The sequence below is a fragment of the Bufo bufo genome, chromosome 6 (genome assembly GCF_905171765.1).
Source record: "Bufo bufo chromosome 6, aBufBuf1.1, whole genome shotgun sequence".
Classification (NCBI taxonomy): domain Eukaryota; kingdom Metazoa; phylum Chordata; class Amphibia; order Anura; family Bufonidae; genus Bufo; species Bufo bufo.
The window spans coordinates 210,945,313-210,962,282 of NC_053394.1; the positions used below are offsets into that span (position 1 = coordinate 210,945,313).

General features: G+C 48.7%; 1 pseudogene; it reads right to left on the minus strand.

Moving 5' to 3' along the window:
• Positions 1-848: 848 nt before the first annotated feature.
• On the minus strand, positions 849-1,022 carry LOC121006664 (annotated as a pseudogene).
• Positions 1,023-16,970: the final 15,948 nt, after the last annotated feature.

A 16,970-nucleotide genomic window follows, 5' to 3' on the forward strand; every position in this document is an offset into this window, starting at 1 on the left:
CTTCATTGTGAACAGACCAAAAGCGATCGGCTGGATAACTTTGCATAGAAAAAAACATTAATTTTCTATGTGATCATCTAAGGTGATCATTAAAGCCTACTAGGCCAACAATGGGCCGACACTGCAGAATCATTGTTTTCTGGGTCACTTAACTGTCACTGAACTACCTCAGTCAGCACGACCATAGACTTTGAAATAACTTAATCGCCTGCAATCTCCCAAATGTGCGCACAGTCATCACTACACCAAGATTGACGCATAGAGGAATAAAATTTATGTCATGAGTGTGTCAACTATTGACAACTCTTTGCGGTTGTCTAAAATCGATTTCATACACGTCCCCTAATATGGGACGTAACAGGGATTAAACTGATAGGAATAGTACTACTTAACACACCACTCATATCCGGTGGCAGAGTACATTGCACGGCGCACGCGCCGTGCCCCAAATTGGAAGTAGGAGGACCAACCAAGCATCTTTTTCAATCTCCCGGTTCCTAAAATCTATTTCATACACCGGCCCCTGATAGGGGACGTAACAGGGATTAAACTGATAGGAATAGTACTACTTAACACACCTAATTAAAATAATAATAATAATAATAATAATAATAATAGGGGACGTAACAGGGATTAAACTGATAGGAATAGTACTACTTAAACACACCACTCATATTGGGATTGCACAGTACATTACACGGCACACGCGCAGTGCCCCAAATTGGAAGTAAGAGGACCGACCAAGCATCTTTTTCCATCTCCCGGTTCCTAAAATCTATTCCATTGTAACAGGGATTAAACTGATAGGAATAGTACTACTTAAACACACCACTCATATCTAGTGGCACAGAACATTGCAAGGCGTACGCGCAGTGCCCCAAATTGGAAGTAAGAGGACCGACCAAGCATCTTTTTCCATCTCCCAGTTCCTAAAATCTATTCCATACACCGGCCCCTGATAGGGGACAAAACAGAGATTAAACTGTTAAGAACAGATTTTTTTTAATAAAAAAAAAAGAAGACAGCCTCTGCAGAGCTGAGTATTTTTTGGCCGCGTTACTGAACACTCATGCACAATGGCTGTAGGCTCATGCGTCCTTTTGCGGAGGTGACAAACCTGGTCAGTCAAACCCAAGGCAACATCATCGACCTCATCCCATATGCGTTTTTTCGGGAGCGTGCCCTGCGAAGAGTGCTGGATCAGGCCGTAGATGAGCATGAAGAGGAAGAGTTGTGGTCACCATTACCACCAGAAGCAGCCTTGTCGTCATCGATTGCTGGACCTGCGGCAACGCAGAGAGAGGAGTCTGAAGAAGAGGAGTCAGAGGAGGAAGGTGGCTTTGAGGAGGTGGAAGACCAACCACAGCAGGCGTCCCAGGGGGCTTGTTTTCACCTTTCGGGGACCCTTGGTGTTGTATGTGGCTGGGTGGAGGGAGAGACCTTCAATGACGTCAGTGAGGACAAGGAACGGGACATGGCTAGCTTGGTATCCAACCTTGTGCAAATGGGGAGTTTGCGGTTGTGCAAATGGACTGTTTGCGGTTGTTTGCGGTGCGTTAAACGGGGAGTTTTATCTGTCACTGTGAAGCGGGCGTAACCCTTACACTACCTGATCGATACAACATCATACCTGATTTTTTAAAGCACGTTATTCCAAACAATTTAGGAATGTTAGGTGATTTATGCCCTTTATGGATTTAAACCCGACTCTGCGTCAACTACGTAATTTTCCATGGGAGTTTTGCCATGGATCCCCCTCCGGCATGCCACAGTCCAGGTGTTAGTCCCCTTGAAACAACTTTTCCATCACTATTGTGGCCAGAAAGAGTCCCTGTGGGTTTTAAAATTCGCCTGCCTATTGAAGTCTATGGCTGTTCGCCCGGTTCGCCCGTTCGCGAACATTTGCGGAAATTCGTGTTCGCCGTTCACGAACGGAAAATTTTATGTTCGCAACATCTCTATCCAGGACACAGGATCCTTAAAGCTGCTGTGATTCCGCTGCTGCAGTAAGATCTCACACCTGTGCAGAGCCACAGATGTAGCCGAGCTAAAAGGGACTCTGATAAGACAAGGCACAGAATTATCTCATACCACTTTGTGAAAAACTTTTGAAATACATTGAAAGAGTTTGTTAACATCTTGTGCCATTTTTTACTTAGCATGTTACCCATCAAGTTTAGCTCAGCTGCACCTGTATACTTCTACTCCAAAATGGCTCCTGAGATTGAGACACTGCCTGACCGGCGTATTGTCGAGTCGCTTACCTCTTAAACTCCACTCCCCCTCCCAATAATGACAAACTCAGCAAGTGGATTATATGGCCACAGCAGCCTTTTATTAATAACATAAATACAAATAAATATCATAAATACATAACTTAACCCTTGGCCTTCCCACCTGAAGGTCCCGCACTAAAACCTTACCAAGAACCCATGAATGCCAACACGGGGAGGGTCCTTGGAGCCCCATAAATGATGGATAACTGGCCTCGTCCTCAGTTAAATTACCTCTAGCCGATAAACGCCAGCTCAGAGGCAGGAACCGGTAACCAAGGGCAACCAACTTGGGCCGCTACCCGCCATATCACACCTTAAACCAGTACCTGGGGAGTCCAGAGCCTCCTTTTGCTCCTCCCCACCACGCCAGAGCCACCATAACCACCAACTCCAAGGACCCCCCACGACTCAAGAAGGTGAACACCTCACCTACTTGTGTCCCGCCACACCCGCAGCGCTAATTCAATGCCGTCCTGCAAATCGGAAGACCAGAGATCAATCCCCACCCCGTTCAAGTGCACCCCATCGCTCCTCCAAAACGCCCCCACACCGGACTCCAGCTCCCTATGCCGAACAACAATGCCACCGTTACGTGCCACAAACCTACCAACTACCCTGTTAACCTTGATTCGCGCCTTATTCAGCCGCTCCACAGACCTCGCCTCCCTCCAATGCTGGCGCGGCACCATAGCCGACCAAACAGTCACCAGTCACGGATATTGCGCCCACAAACGTAGCAAGTCAAACTTAATGTCCCTCGCTAACTCCCTGAAGGGGCGTGCCCCCAAATCATTCCCCCCTACATGTAACACCAAAACAGCAGGAGGCCTATCCAACCGTGCAAATCTGTAAAACTCAGGAAGAACCCGACTCCACAGCATCCCTCGCATCCCAATCCAACGAATCACCGCCACTTCTCTTGAAATTGACAACTGCCTCCCGTCCGGCCTGACTGCTGCTCGCAACGCTCCCCAGAACACGTAGGAGTGCCCCATAATCCACACCAAGCACGGTGGAACACGTCAACCAAACACTGCCACCTGCCCCCAGCCCCCCCCCCCCCCCCCGCAAGTTCCTTATAACCATGCGGGCCTCACATATGACCGAAATCGAATAGACTCCCAACGGCCAATACGCCGAATAACATCATCGCCCAACCCCCTCCTGGCAGCCTCCGTGGCCGCCCCGATCGAAAAAGAATGTCGCCCATACAAATAGGGATCCTTACCCAAGCCCAACAAGCATGATCGCAGAACCGCTATAAACTGGAAACGAGAAAGATAAGACCCGTCTCCATGAACTAATAAAGGGCCCGCTCTCCCTGTCCCACCCCGTCCCCAAAACTCCCTGAGGCATCGAACTGAGCATGCGACCGAACCGTCTACTTGGAACAACACCACCCGACAACCCCGACCCAGCTGGTCCGTTTTTGACCGTCTAATGCAGAATTCCAATCGGTCATCAAATAATTCCACATCCTGCCCACAAAGGCCCCCAGCCCGCCCCTTACTTGGACTAACCAACTCCCCGATCCTCAAGGCCCCAAAAAAGGCGAGCATAAAAGCCAACTTAAACAGCCCAACCTCCCCCTCTGAAATACAAACCCCTTCCAACTGACCCAACAGATCCACCAAGTAAAAGAAATCGGACGGTGACTATCCACCTCGGATGCACGCCTCCTCCAACTCCGTAAAGCTTGCGCAACCCAAAAAGACGTCGTCACATCCCCCACCCCCCGACTCCGACAACCAAAGGCCACACCCGCCATAAACATAACCACCCTGGAATACGACCACCCCTCCCCCCTACAGTGACCCACCCAAAGCAACATCAACGCGCTATCCTCCAACCCACAACCCTGCAAACGCCTTCAGGCCTCCCACAGGGCCCACGCCCGTTATTACGCCGCCCAGGTCCCCGCTGCCAAAGAACCCCTCACCAGATCCTCAACCGTCCGAATGGCAGATTACACATTTCCGGCAGAAATCTAGTCCCCTCTGTCTCCGCCGGTGCCAATGCGCGAAAACGATCCCACTGGAAACGAGACAAAGCATCCGCAATTGAGTTACTAACCCCCGGTACATGAGACGCCACCACCCACGCGTTTAAGGATAGGCAACCCAACGTTAAATACTGAAGCAACCGCACAACTCGTGGCGACGAAGCTGAATTGCGATTAATGGCCTCAACCACCCCCATATTTTCGCAATGAAAACATACCTTCCGATCCCGAAAGATTCCACCCTAAATGGACACCGCCACCACAATGGGGAAAAGTTCCAGTAACACCAAGTTTGTCAACAAGCCCTCCTCCTTCCATACTTCCCGCCATTCCCCCACACACCAACGGCCCCCCAGATACGCCCCAAAACCCCGGCCCCCAGCCGCATCCGTAAACAAATCCAAATCCACTGCCGACACTCCGTCCGCCATCCACAAGGACCGCCCATTATACGTCTCCAAAAAAGACGCCCACACCGTCAAGTCATCCTGCAACTCACGGGTAACCCGAACAAAATGGTGGGGAGACCGCACTCCCGCCGTTGCCCTAGCCAGTTTTCTACAAAAAATTTGCCCCATGGGCATTATGCGATACGCAAAGTTGAGCTTGCCCAATAGGGACTGCAACTCGCAGAGCCGCATTTTTCGTTTTCCGCAAGCCACAGACACCTCTCGCCGCAAATCCACAAGTTTATCCTCAGGCAACCTGCATTCCAAACCCACCGTGTCAATGACTATCCCCAAAAAACTCGGGCCCTCCGTCTTTTCAGACGCCAAAGGAACACCGAAAAGGCGAGACATGGCTTGAAAAGAATGCAAGATCACTGAGCAGCCATTAGAACATGGCAGCCCGATAAACAAAAAATCATCCAGATAATGAATGATAGAACCCCAACCTGACCGCTCGCGTACCACCCACTCCAAAAAAGTACTGAACTTTTCAAAATAAGCGCACAAAACCGAACAACCCATCGGCAAACACTGGTCAACAAAATACCCCCCATCCCAGAAACACCCCAACAAGTGCTGACCTGACACTCCGGGTGTACCGGCAAAAGACGAAATGCAGCCTCAATATCAACCTTGGCCAACAGCGCCCCCTGCCCATACAACCGGACCTAACGAACCGCCTCATCAAACGACGTATATACAACCGAACACAATTCCGGCGCGATCCCATCGTTAACCGAGTTCCCTTTTGGGAAAGAAAGGTGATGTATAAGGTGAAATTTATTCTGCTCCCTCTTAGGTACGACCCCCAATGGAGACACCCACAAATCCTGCATCGGAAATTCCCGAAAGGGCCCTGCCATGCGACCTAACTCCACCTCTTTCCGCAGTTTCTCGGTCACCACTCCAGGAAGTTCCATCGCAGAACGCTAATTTTTTCCTCCCGACCCCCCAACCCCTTCAACATACGGAATCCGAAAACCCTCCCGAAAACCAGCAAGCAAAAATTCAGCCGCCTCCACGACAGGGTATTCATTTAAAAAAAAAGCTCCATCTCGGTTACCCGTATTGGCGTCCGCCCCTTTTCCACCCTCATCACCCCCACTTTTACCCCTGCGCCCCCTCAAGCATCGCTGCGCTCCGTGGTTTCCCCTGCAAAAGGAATACTCGTGCTTGAACTTACACTTGTCCCCGTACTTGCATCCCCCCTAATTGAACGAAAAACAGAGTCCCTTAACTGAGGCCGCCGAGCGCTCCGATTGCCCCGAACCCCGGCACCCCCCGAAAAGGGCTGCCCAGCCCTGGCCGGAGTCATAACCCGCATCCACAGGCCAATGTCTTTATGGTCCCAGCGCATACTAGGCCGGACCGCCTTCCGCTGCCTGAACTGCTCGTCATACCTCAACCACCCCAAACCCCCATACACTCGGTATGCCTCGCCTATTGCATCCAGATAACAGAAAAGTGCCGAACAATTGTCTGGCGATTTCTCACCGATAACACTGGTATCACGACCATGTTCATGGCCGTGACTCCTTGGGAGCCGCATGCACTTGCCCGCGGTTCGGTGTTGTGTCAACCGCAGCTGGGGGCACTTTGCTGTTTGCCTCAGGTGCGGTTGCCACGGACAACAGGTATGTGTGCGGTTGCCTTTGGTTTGTGTGGGTGTTTGTATGCACTCTGAATGTCTGGTGTGCACTGTGTTTTATGTTGTGTGCACTCTGACATTTTTCCCTTCCCCTGCGGCTGCCCGTGGCAACGTTTGGTCTTTGTACATGTGGTGGCAGTGTCTCGGCCTTTTGGCCGGTTCCCAGGACACGTGTGCCACACATGTCGTTGTCAATGGTAACAGCTGCAGTGAGTGTTTTGTGTGTATTCCCCTTTTTGTGGTTTCACTACACTCCCTGGTTTAGGAAGGGTTAACTCCCTCAGTGTGTATGCACTGGGTGTGTCTGTGTGGGTGTGGCTACTTGGGCTATAAAGCCTCAGTGGAGACCTGAAGCTGAGAGGTACTCCAGCCTTGTTTGTAAGCTGGAGGCACCCTCCTGGTTTATACCATCTGCCACTGAGAGCCACCCTTGTGGTCATAAATCTTGTTTGATGTGATGAAGATATGTCTGTTGTATGTTTCTTATTGCAGCTTATGGTCCTGGGTTCCTGTGTGATGTGTGTTGTGTGCTGTGTCCATTTCTGTGTTCGGACAGCAGCACTTGCGCATGGGTTCCAGGCTTTGTGTCTGTGGCAGGTGGGTGTTGTGCTTATGGCATTTACCTGCCACTGCCATGAGTTGTATATGTTCCACTTTGTTGTGGCCTGGCCTGTGAGACTCCTGTTCCTCCGTGTCTAGGAGGAACAGGTCGTCTTACCCTGCTCCTAGCGTTAGGGATCTGCGGAGGGTTACTAGGGATCCGAGGTTCCGGAGCATGAGCCCTCCTACCTTCAAGGTCGGCTCATGCATCTAGGAGTCAGGGTCAGATTAGGGATGCGTTAGGAGGTGACCTGCTCCCTAATTCTGTGCTCCTGGCCAAGCAGCGACCACTAGCTTCCGCCATCGCACGGCTGAGGGTTTTCCCCAACCAGTTTGAAAAGGTCAGCGGAATCAAACGAGAAAGCCGCTTATCCTCTTCCTCCTTTTTCCTATCATCCCGCCTATCCCGGTCCAAATTAAATCGCTCCAGGGGAAGCAGCGAAAATATATCCACGTACTCTCCTTTCCAAATTCTTTCCCTAACCTCATGCTTCAAGTGCGCCCCCAGCGGCCCCTCAAAGCACACATAAACCTCCCCTTTCGCTGCGTCATCTAAACGCGGCTCCTCACCATCCTTCTCCTTTGCCCTGTCCCTTCCTTTATCGCCGTCCTTATCCGCCACTCCCTGGTGCGCCGCTCCAACCCCACCTCGAGCTCCTCTCCCTCCAAGCCCCAGTCATGCCAGGCCTCCATCCAGCCTTGCAGCCCTAATTCCGGCCTGCACTTGAAGGTAATAACTGTGCTTGTAACAGTCAAACCAGCACTTCTTACAGGGACACAACCTGAAACATACAGTACATTGATAGTTTGCAGGGAACACCCGCTCCATATGAGAAACTCACTAGGAAAACTCCAGGATAAACCTCATCCCATGGAACACCTGATGGGGAAAATAAACTCTGGACACCACTTCCAGTTCAGTAACGCCATGCAGTTAATTCTGGAGCACACCTCCAGCTCTATAACATGCATATAACTCTGAAAACCATTTCCAGAATTTACTGCATGACATGATTGATCTGGGGAACACCTCCAGCTTTATAACATGCATATAACTCTGGAAGACACTTCCAGCACTTCATATGATACTCTGGAAACCACTTCCAGCTCTATAATATCAGGCTTAGCAACCATACTGGCCTTCAGAGCAGCAGGAGTCTCTGTATGTGTGAGCTTCATTGTCCTAGACCAGGGGCGTAACTACCATAGCAGCAGACCATGCAACTCCTATGGCACCCAGGGCAAAAGGGGGCCCAGTCTTAGTTGGGATTATCTCCTCATTTACTGGAGGTCAGGACTCCACCCTATAAAGAAACAGCTTTTAGCAAAATAGCCAGTGGAAAAATTGCCCAAGGGTCATTGAAAAGGGTTTAGTCTGAAACCCTTCTGTCCTGTGTGGGGGACCTGGTTTGATCCTTGCTATGGGGCCCTTCTCCACTACGCCACTGTCCTAGACAGAAAAAAAAAAAAACATGTCTGCCTAGTGTGTGTGCACTCCTTTATAGGGGGTTAATTAGTCTGATTTACTTATGAGTTATCTTCTGTCCTAGACAGAAGGAGCAAGACATTAACCCTTTGTGTTGTGCTACCTGAAGGATGATAAGGAAAGGGGCATTATAGGGCAAGTCATATGTCCCAGATGGATTAAAGTGATATCAACTGATTATAATCCGAAGTCTCTAATGGATGATGTATAGCAGAATTATCCACAAATTATTCAAAGACCCCACCTGTGATGACTTGACAACCAGTGATGGCCAGTTCGCCGGGTTCGCCTGCGAACACATGCGGCCTGCCATCTTAAATCACAAGTCCGGCGAGGCACAGGTAAGCCTTTACCTGTGCCTGTGCGCGAGCCGGTCTGAAACAAATACGGTCACTGGGAGCAGGCAGTTCCGAAAAACAGCCACCAGGGGCCTTCATCGGGCTGTTCTCGGAACTGCCTGCTCCCGGTGACTGCATTTCATTTCAGACCGGATCACAGCGCAGGCACAGGTAAGGACTTACCTGTGCATCGCCGGACTTGGCCATCACTGTTGACAACCCTCTATCTTGTGTCTACCAGTCATGAGTATAGATGGACAGTGTGTTATTCTACACAGTGGCCCCAACCTCCATGAATCGTATATCTCTTATAACTCTAACCTAAGGCTACTTTTTTTTTTTTTTTTATATTTTATTTTCAATATCAGCAAATAAACAGAGTAACAGAACACCAACAGGGGTGTCAATCGGTACCAGATACATATTCATAAGGATACAACAAAGTGTAAGAATATTGGTAAATAAAGGCAGTTAATTTCAGGTATATGAAACACTAGTGTACGTATTATAAGTACTAGGATACAGGGAGACAGTTTGTAACGGTCGCGTACACACACACACACACACACAGGGGGGAGGGAAGTGATCACTGCGCTCCACCCTTACCCCTGGCCCTGCCTACTTGCCTCACGAGTCCTAATGACAGGGGACAACTGGACGGCAATCCCTAACTTGGAATAAGTGCAGGGATGACAGACAGACAAACAACAGGACATGAACGGACCGAGTCAATACCAGGAAAGCTACAAAGTACAAATGGAGCAAGCAGAGAATTGTCAGGAGAAGCCGGGGTCATAAATACCAGGAGAGACGTGAAGTACCAAAGGACTCAGCAGAGGATCGTCAGGAGGAGGCCGGGGTCAGAATACCAGGAGAGCAGCAAAGTACACAAGGAGCAGGCAGAGGATCGTCAGGAATTCAGCAGGAGGTAAGTACGCCAGGAAAGACCAAACCACAGGTGGAACCTAAATTAACAGGCAACCTGTGGCCAGCAGGCTGCCTGTATTTATAGTGGGGAGTGAGGGTCATGTGACGTGGCCAGCGTCACATGACCGACAGACCAACCAGTCGAGCACCGAGTGATCAGCTCGGTGCTCAAGGCAGACTTAGGAGCAGGGAGCTACCCAGCTAGTAAAGCCGCCCTGGGAACAAGGTAAAACACAGATCCTCATCCCCGAAGCTAAGCAGCAGGTCTGCGGCTAATGGGGGACCGAGCGCACCTTCGGAACCCCGTTACAGTACCCCCCCCTTTTACGAGGGGCCACCGGACCCAAGACTTCAGGCGATGGCCTTTCAGGGTGTTCTAAATGAAATTTTCGAACAAGTCTAGGAGCATGAACCTCCCTGGCAGGTACCCAAGATCTCTCTTCAGGTCCATACCCCTTCCAGTGAATCAGGTACTGCAAGGAATTACGCACCTTCCTGACATCCACTATTTTAGACACCACATACTCGACAGCATCATTAACAAGAACCAGCGGAGGCGAGGCTTTCGATGGTACTACCGGTTCAAAATATTTTTTAAGTAGAGATTTATGGAACACATTATGAATGTGGAATGACTCGGGCAGCTCCAACCTAAATGATACCGGGTTAATCACCTCCGTGATCTTATATGGTCCAACAAAACGAGGAGCAAACTTTTTAGAATCTACCTTAAGAGAGAGATTCTTGGAGGACAACCATACCTTATCCCCAACCTGAAAATTCACCCCCCTTGAACGTCTCCTATCGGCCTTGAGTTTCTCAGAACTTTGAGCCTTTTCTAAGTTCGATTAAACACGGGCCCAAACTGTGCACAGTACAGAGGAGAACCTATCCGCCTCAGGGTTAGAGGAGGAGACGGATGACCCAGAATGAAAACGGGGATGGAAACCATGGTTACAAAAGAAAGGTGAAACCCCAGCAGAAAATTGACACGGGGTTTCAAAGCAAATTCAGCCAATGGAAGAAATTTCACCCATAATTGCTGGTCATCAGCAACATACAACCTCAAGAATTGTTCCACAGACTGATTAAGGCATTCAGTCTGCCCATTACTCTCAGGGTGGTAGGCAGAGGAAAAAGACAATGAAATTTTACATTTTTGACAGAAGGCCCTCCAGAATTTGGACACAAACTGCACACCCCTGTCAGAAACAATATTTTCCGGGATACCATGCAATCAAACAATTTCCTTCACAAAAATAGACGCCAGGGTTTTGGCATTCGGGAGTTTAGACAGGGGAATGAAATGAACCATCTTGCTAAACCTATCGACCACTACCCAAACTACAGTCTTACCCTCTGCCTGCGGTAGGTCAGTTATAAAGTCCATCGAGATATGGGACCAGGGTCTACTGGGAATGAGTAGGGGTCGTAGGTTACCAGCAGGGCGAGTCCTAGGTGTCTTGGACCTGGCACAAACCTCACAGGCCGACACGTAGGACTTGACATCCCTAGTTAGAGTGGGCCACCAATAAGATCTAGAAAACAGATCCTTAGTGCTCTCAACACCCGGATGTCCACAAAAGGCAGAATCGTGACACTCACCCAACAGCTGGAGACGAAATTGTACGGGAACAAACAACTTATCTGTTGGGGTGGATACCGGTGCCAGATGTTGTTCCGACCTAATGCGAGCCGAGATATCCTGGGTAAGAGCTGCTAAGAAGATTTTTGCTGGTAGGATGGATTCAGGTGGTACCTCAGTAGGTTGAAAAGCTTGGAAGCTCCGAGATAATGCGTCCGCCTTCACATTTTTACTTCCCGGCCTGAACGTAATGGAAAAATCAAAACGAGTAAAAAACAGAGCCCATCTGGCTTGACGGGGATTCAACCTCTTAACAGACTCGAGAAACATAAGGTTTTTATGGTCAGTGACAACAGTTACACAATGCCTTACCCCCTCCAGAAAATGTCTCCACTCCTCTAAAGCCCATTTAATGGCCAGCAGCTCCCTATTCCCTATGTCGTAGTTTCTCTCCATGGGAGAGAATTTCCTGGAGAAGAAGGCACATGGTCTCAGGTTAGTGAGGCTAGCAGGACCTTGTGAAAGGACTGCTCCTGCGCCGTCCTCGGACGCATCCACCTCCACAATAAAAGGTTTCTCCTGATCAGGCTGGATCAGAATGGGAGCGCTACTGAATGACTTTTTTAATTTTTCAAATGAAGAAATGGCCTCAGTAGACCAATTCTCCAAATCTGCCCTTTTCTTTGTAAGGTCGGTCAACGGTTTAGCAATTACGGAAAAATTCATAATAAATTTACGATAGTAATTGGCGAAACCTAAGAACCGTTGTAAGGCCTTTAAGGATGAAGGTCATACCCATTCCTTAATTGCTAGTACCTTACCAAGATCCATCTTGAAGGCGTGAGGAGTCAGAACATGCCCTAGAAACAGAATCTCCTGTACACCAAAGACACATTTATCTTGCTTAGCGGATAGCTGATTCTCCCTCAACACCTCTAATACTTGTTTAACATGAGACACATGGGATTCGAAGTCAGGAGAGAATATCAAAATGTCGTCAAGATAGACAATAACAAATTTACCTAAGAACTCCCTAAGAATGTCATTCATGAAGTTTTGGAACACAGCTGGGGCATTGCTGAGTCCAAAAGGCATCACCTGATATTCAAAGTGTCCTACCGGGGTATTGAACGCCGTCTTCCATTCGTCTCCCTCCTTGATTCGGATTAGATTGTATGCCCCTTTCAATTTTGGAAAACCAGGTTGCCCCCAGAACCTGGTTAAATAAATCCGGAATCAATGGGAGGGAGTATCTATTCTGCACAGTGATTTTATTTAATCTCCGGTAATCGATACATGGCCTAAGACCACCATCTTTTTTCTTAACGAAGAAAAACCCCGCCCCCATAAGAGAGACAGAAGGTCTAATATGCCCTTTACCAAGGCTCTCCTTAATATAATCTTCCATGGCCTTGCGTTCGGGCATAGAAAGATTATAAATTTGTCCCTTAGGAAACTTGGCCCCCTCTACTAGCTCTATGGTACAATCATAAGGTCTATGGGGGGGTATAACCTCCGGAGTTGGTGATGAGAATACATCACAATATTCTCTAACAACAGAGGGTAAAGTATCAGACTTTACTGAGACCCCAGCCTGTACCACGGACAAGCACGAGTCACACTTAGGCCCCCTTCTCACTAACTCCCCATTGGACCAATCTATAGTGGGGTTATGTAGTCGGAGCCAAGGCAACCCTAGTACCACCTCAGCCGGTAGGTTCTCCAGGACTAAAAGCGAACATCTCTCTGAGTGGCACACACCCACGGTTAGAGAAATCTCTGAGGTACATAAGCTCACCGTACCACCAATAAGAGGAGTAGCATCAATAGCCATGACATGAATAGGAGTTGGTAAGGCAAACATAGGAATACCCAATCTTACAGCATACTCAGAGTCTTTAAAGCTAGCCGCTGAGCCAGAATCAATAAAGGCCTTACCCGGCCATTTATCTACTCCCAGAGAAATCGTAATGGGTACCGAAAGCTTACATTTAGAAAATTCAGGGTGTACCTGGTCTTTAGGTTGCCTTGCCTTAGGAGACTTGACAGAGAGGACCTTCTTATGACACTGGTTGATCCAATGGTCAGGATCTCCACAGTAAAAGCATTCTCCACGTCTGCGGCGAAGATTCCCTCGTGTCATGCCAACCTGCATGGGTTCCTCGGTGGAGACCTCAGCATTGTCTCTGGGATAGGCCTCTGGCTGGACCACCATCTGGGAAGAGAACTGTTGTTCCTGTCGTCTCTCTCTAACCCGTCGGTCAAGTCGGACAACAAGGGTCATCATTTCCTCTAAGGTCTCTGGAAGTTGATAACTGACCAGAAGATCCTTTAATTTATCAGACAGACCTGACCTGAACTGACTCTTCAGGGCTAGTTCGTTCCATCCTGAGGGGACACACCACCTTCTGAATTGGGTGCAATAATCCTCCGCTGGTAGATTGCCCTGAACCAGTGCCTTTAGAGCCGTCTCGGCTACTAGAGCCCTGTCTGGTTCATCATAGAGGGTACCCAGGGCGTGAAAGAACCCCTCCACAGAAGATAAACAACTGGCACCAGCAGGTAAAGAGAACGCCCAGTCCTGGGGATCACCCTGTAATCGGGAAATGATAATGCCCACGCGTTGACTCTCGGGGCCAGAGGATACGGGGCGCAAACGGAAGTAAAGTTTGCAATTCTCCTTAAAAGAGAGAAACTTCTTCCGGTCTCCAGAAAAGGGTTCTGGGAGCTTAATCTTGGGCTCAAAATGCGGACTGGAGGCCTGAGGAGTGGAAGAACCTTGCCCTAACTCAAAAGAACTGAGTTTTTCCCCTAACTCCTGCACCATCTGTGTCAGATTAGAGACATGGTCAGTCAGGGTCACCAGAGGATTCATTATACAGTGGTTATTGGGCCTGTTAATCTGTAACGGTCGCGTACACACACACACACAGGGGGGAGGGAAGTGACCACTGCGCTCCACCCTTACCCCTGGCCCTGCCTACTTGCCTTGCGAGTCCTAATGACAGGGGACAACTGGACGGCAATCTCTAACTTGGAATAAGTGCAGGGATGGCAGACAGACAAACAACAGGACATGAACGGACCGAGTCAATACCAGGAAAGCTACAAAGTACAAATGGAGCAAGCAGAGAATTGTCAGGAGAAGCCGGGGTCATAAATACCAGGAGAGACGTGAAGTACCAAAGGACTCAGCAGAGGATCGTCAGGAGGAGGCAGGGGTCAGAATACCAGGTGAGCAGCAAAGTACACAAGGAGCAGGCAGAGGATCGTCAGGAATTCAGCAGGAGGTAAGTACGCCAGGAAAGACCAAATCACAGGTGGAACCTAAATTAACAGGCAACCTGTGGCCAGCAGGCTGCCTGTATTTATAGTGGGGAGTGAGGGTCATGTGACGTGGCCAGCGTCACATGACCGACAGACCAACCAGTCGAGCACCGAGTGATCAGCTCGGTGCTCAAGGCAGACTTAGGAGCAGGGAGCCACCCTGCTAGTAAAGCCGCCCTGGGAACGAGGTAAAACATAGATCCTCGTTCCCGAAGCTAAGCAGCAGGTCTGCGGCTAATGGGGGACCGAGTGCACCTTTGGAACCCCGTTACACAGTTATTATCCTATAAGGCAATATATTTCCTACTTTTAAGAGTGAACAGGAAGGGAGAACTTCCCATCCAGGAATCTTTCTGTTCGAGAGCCATCACACCACATAAAATACGCGGAATGTTAGAGGTCGGACAGATTTTCCCACCCAACTTACATCTGGGGGCAACACCAATAAGTCTTCCTTCCGTTTAGCAGTAGAGCCACCAAGGCAGGGTCAGGAGTGACTGTGAGGTAAAACTGAATAAATTATGTCTGGAGAAACCTGTATTTTGTCCAAGGAGCCCACCGTCTTAAAAAGGCCGGATGAGTTCTAGATTCCCAAGAGGGAAGTTCCTCAAAATGGTTATAATTGATCGACCTTGAGCCTCCACTGCTCCACCGAGGTGATGCTAGTCTGTAACCAATATTTGGGTATCAGAAGGCGAGCCGCTATCAAAAGTTGCTTAAAGAGAAAGGATGGGGAGGGAATAGTACTTTCATTGAAATATGAAAGCAATGCTCCATAAGGAGATATCTCCACAGACGAGGAGAAAATTTGGTTACAAATCTGAATGATTTCTGACCACCACATTTTAATAGGGGGGCACAGCCACCAGATATGAAGGAAGGTACCTTTCTCCTCTTGGCATCTCCAACATTTATTTGAGGAGGATCTAGTGAAGTGTGCGGATTTCATTGGAGTGATATTGCAATGAGCAGGACACTGGGTCAGTGTGCATGCTATGCAGTGGGTCGGATTTGGGTGTAATTAAGTTCGTGACGCCAGTTGCAGCTTGCGCAGGTACTATAGCAGGGCCCTTTAAGATGGTATAGCTCATGTACCAGGTTAGGAATGCCAGAGGGGGATATTGTCTCTGTATTGTGTCAACGGTGTCTCCTACCTGTAGTACGGCTGGACTCCTGTATCCTGGCTCACATGCAACAAATTGAGTGTTGTAAATAGGAGTAAGGAAGGAATGATGGAATTCCACACAGAAGATAGAGTCCAACTTGTCTTTACTTGATGTTATAAGAGGCAGCTTTAGATCCATACAATTTACACCAATAGTCTTTAGGTCCCAGCAGGTGTTGGCAATATGTGGCAGGAATTATATCTATATTCTGCACCTGAACATACTCCTTTAAGAATCTGGCAGGTATCTATCTTCTGCTCTGTCTATGGTCTGCTTTGTTGGGCCTGACTAGCTATGGAGGTACTTATCTTCTCCTTGTATTTGGAATCTGTACTTACAGGACTGCTCGCAGGGAATGGTGGTTTCGTCCTGGAGATCTAGAAGTTCTGCAGTTGGTGCTTTCTTTGTCATCCAGCTGAGGTAAGGAACTCAGGCTGGGAAGGTTGCTTTGGGCCTAGCAAAGGCCTAAATCCTTGGTTGGGATCCCTGTTTCTGGGAGCTCCTATTCACACAGCCTACCCCAACAGGGGGTGGCTGGTACACTCCTAGAACTTTCTGTCCTCCCTCTGAAGTAAGAGTGGGAACATTCCACTCCTCCTCAGATGGGACAAGCTAGCCTGGAATGGTTTATTCCAGTCTAGGTATACTAACTGGCTTGATTTCACTACATATTGCTGCCACCTGCTGGTGTACATTTGAAATTACAGCATATACATATTAAACACAAATGCAATTACATAGGATATTAACACATTCACATCTTAACATAATGAAGCTGGGTGACAGAGTTTTAGTGACATACTCTGGGATGTTACATACCCGCTTACTTTAAATGAAGCCGTCCTCTGCGTATATTAGGCCGTAAGGAATAGCTCTGGGTACCCAATTAATACAACGTGCTGCATGAATTTACATATAAGACATTACATAGATAAAACATTTAATGGTTTCCTCGAGGTTCCTGCCCGCTAGAGTAAGGTGTCCAACACACAGTTTCCTTCTCTTGGTATAACCAGTGAACATATAACTGCACAAAGCATGCATCGCTGACTGACTTTGTATGTTCTGGATCCTTTAAACATCAAAGAAAGCATGGGGGTGTCTTTACTCCGTAATCCCACCATTGTGTAATGCAAAGCCCGCAAATAGAAGGGTGGCTTTATCCT